Raw genomic sequence first — 3,442 nt, 5'->3', positions numbered from 1 at the left:
GTTTCAGTTTTGACTGAATTTGAAAAGTAATAGCCATGCTGTGTTGGGTAAGGGAATATTTACTTTGTCTGTGTTCAGAGATGATTATGGAGTGTTCTCAGTGTTCTCTTTTCTTTTTGTCATGCCTTACCCTTCTATAGTCACATGTAGCCTTATCTGATGTTGGAATTCTATGAGATTGCTTATAGTCCACAGGAGAACACTGAGGCTTGCCTGTGAACAGCAGACCAGTTCCAGGGGATCTTTAAACATTCTCTCACAGCACAGGATGCCCATAGTCTATGGGTCTAGATCTTTCTAATTGGAGCAGTAAACTAAATGAAGAGCTATTTTCCAAATGCTGTTTCTGCTGAACACACATCTGAGTGATGGCTGACAGTATTGATGCATGCCACTGCTCTAAGCCTCATTCTGAACTATGATCCCTACACCACTCACCTTGCTTTTTCTTCCAGTAATGTCTCATTCAGTTTGTTTTCAGTCTTAAACATTGACATTTCCAACAAAAAGAAAAAAGAAAAAAAAAGCGTTATTACTTGGTTTAGATATTGTATACTCTGAGTCTTTTCAATTTCAAAGTGAATTTTAAGGAAAAAAACCTTACATTTTCTGTTTCTTCAGACATTTAGCTATCTGAAAGCTCTTTTAAAATCTATGCTTAATTTAACATTCTTTCCATCTATTTTCTGCTGATTTTACACAATGTCTAATGGTAGAACTATTCTAAAACATAGCCAAAGATTAAAGAGCTATCTCCTAGAAAGGGCCATTTCTTTCTCGTCAGAGAATTGTGTTTTTTCTTCTGGTTATCTGCTTACTCGTATTAGCAAGGGCTATTTTCTGTTATTAGACCATTAGCACCACTATCTACAGCAAAGCATTCTGAAGTTAAGTGGCTGTTGAAGTGTGAGAAGAAGCTGAACCGAAATTTGGAGGCTTTCAGATACCAGTGCCATGGAGATAAAAGGGTGTACATGTTGTGATCCTGGGGCTAAGCAATGTCAAGAAACCCTTTCTGTAATAAAAAACCTTATCAGTTTGAACCGAAGCTCTTCAACCTTCACTATACCCAATAGAGGGGAACATCTCACTTTGGTTTCTGTGAGCAGTCAGAGTAAAGCAAAATTAAAAGACAGTGAGACCCTCGGAGAGGCCTTCCAGGTGATGGGAGGGATTCCTACTGTTTTCAGATGTGGCACTCTGCCCTACTCTCTCTCCTGTGCCAAGGAGAATTTTGTCCTAAGTGAGGGTAACAAGCAGGGGACATGGACACCCTGGCTCATGTGGGCACATTCGTTCTCCATCCTTCACCTCCCAGTGCAAACCACAGAACTAGCAGTGAGGATCTCAGCGTTTTATTAGTTTTTGTTTTTAACATCTTCAAATACATGTTATTTTCAGGGGCAGATGCAGCCTGGCACCAGCTTCAGAAGCCATGTTCCAGTCTTTGTTTTCTTGGAGTGTGTTTTCTCTTTGCCTGTGGTCTTCACATGTTAAGTTTAAATGGGATTTTCACGGCTCTCTATCACCATGTACTTAAGTGTTGCTTGGGCAGTGAGATACACCACTTGGAACCACTCTACCCTAGCCTCAGGGGCTCACATTTTAGGAGCTATGGATATAATAAAAGCCCTCCCATACCTTGCACCTTTCCTAGCTGCTAGGACTGGTGACTGATGAGAACTCTCTCATCTCTTCAGGGCTACCATTGGTTGAGGAAAGCAACTTTCCTATCCATGGTCTTGGAACGAGTGACTTTCTAGTGACTAGTTGGTTTGGAGGAAAATAATATGGTGTCCCTTTCTTCTTTGAGACAGTTCCAAAAGGCCATCTGGGCTTGAGAACTCTATTCTAGCTGATAGATCCTTTCTTACCACCCAGAGTCCATTTTCTTCTGTCCAGCTTGCCTTCTTTCAGTCTTCATGGACATCGATTCTTGGCATGCCCTAAAACTATGTGTCGTCTCTCTGGCACCCTTGGCATTCTTCGTAAAGTATTTACTAGAAGATAATTCCAGGCTGCTTTCTGCAGTGTCAATGTGTTGCACTGTGATTGAAGTAAGGACATTAGAAAAGAGCCAGACTGTCGTGGGCACAGACAGTACGGGAATGACTACAATTTAGCATGTATCTGATAAATTTCTTTTACACACAAAAACAAAACAAAATATGGCCTCATATATATATTGGCCAACTACTCCAGATCATGAGGACTTTCTTGGTTTTATGGTAGACATACTTCAGTGTCTTTCCATTAAAAACTCTTCTAACACTATGATTTGCAAATAGCTGCTTGGCTAGGAGCTGGACTTTGTGCTCACTTCTCCTCTGTGCTGGGGTTTTATCTGGCTTGAGCTTGTACTGGTCTTGTTTGTGCTAAGGAAGTCTCTGTGAGTTCATATGTGCATCTGCCATGGAGAGTCTAGAAAATGCTGATCTCTTGAAGTTGTCTGCCACCTCTGGCTCTTAGAATACTTCCACCTCCTTTTCTGTATAGATCCTTGCTCCTTGAGGGGAGGGATGTGGTGGAGAGATATTATTAGCTGTGATTTAAGTTATCTAAACATCTGAGAATTTGAAGTGCCCCTCAGCTCAGATGTCTCCTCAGACAAGCCTTTTCTGCCATTACTTCTAGATTCCCAAATGTTTCTTGGTTACAACAAGCAGTTAACGGATTTTTGTTTTAAATTTATTTATTGAGTGGGTGTTTTGTTTTCTAAAGTAGCTTATGTTTTACTTAGAAAGTTTCTGAGGACAGTAATTCATTTGCCAGGCTAACTGTTACTTCTTCATTGCCTGGCCCATTATCTATTCCTTTATATTCCTCAGTAAATGTTTTTGAATGACAAGTTTAAAATCTATTTAAAATAGCAAATGGTATAGTTTTGTCCTGATAAAGTTTCAGCCTGAGAGTACATACCCAAACTTCCGTTCTGAATACATTTGATCTACCATATGATAGTATGCCTTTGGGCAAGGCACTTAGCTACCCTCAGCTTCACTACTCTCAGTAGAAAAAAAGCATGGATTAAAAACAGCCACCTTCCTAAGCAAGAAAGTAATCTTTCAACAAATCTAATTCCACCTCTTTACAACAAAAACAACAGGAAGTAACAATTACCGTTTCCTAATATCTTAATGTGAAAATTAATATTACCAACATATCCTAATTGATTGAAATCCAAAAATAGGAGGAATTAGAAATTTGTTGTCCAATGGTCTCTCTAATTTGGTAATTGGAGAAATAGGTCCAATATTGTGTAATCTATATACACTTTCAGCTTGTTTGTGACAGTGTCTTGCTGTATACAACATAAGGGTCTTGAAATCTTGCTTCTATCTCAGCCTATTAGTAGTATTATTTCATTGTTTTATACTATACTATAGTTTTCAGAACAGCTTATATATTTCAAAAGTATTTATATACCCAAGAGAGACATAGA

General features: G+C 39.0%; 1 protein-coding gene and 1 long non-coding RNA gene across 5 annotated transcripts in view; one reads left to right on the top strand and one right to left on the bottom strand.

The window, feature by feature from the left end:
• Window positions 1-3,442, top strand: part of Kif16b (kinesin family member 16B) — a 318,921-nt gene that overhangs the window by 289,775 nt on the left and 25,704 nt on the right. The gene's annotated exons all lie outside the window — the stretch shown is intronic.
• Window positions 1-3,442, bottom strand: part of LOC116091042 — a 14,518-nt gene that overhangs the window by 920 nt on the left and 10,156 nt on the right. The window contains exon 5 of the long non-coding RNA XR_004118912.1: window positions 439-482. This is a non-coding gene — a long non-coding RNA (uncharacterized LOC116091042). The remainder of the gene's footprint in view (window positions 1-438; window positions 483-3,442) is intronic.

The sequence above is a fragment of the Mastomys coucha genome, unplaced genomic scaffold (assembly GCF_008632895.1).
Source record: "Mastomys coucha isolate ucsf_1 unplaced genomic scaffold, UCSF_Mcou_1 pScaffold15, whole genome shotgun sequence".
Lineage (NCBI taxonomy): Eukaryota > Metazoa > Chordata > Mammalia > Rodentia > Muridae > Mastomys > Mastomys coucha.
The sequence above is the reverse complement of the archived record's forward strand: the minus strand, read 5'-3'. Positions and strand labels throughout refer to the sequence as shown.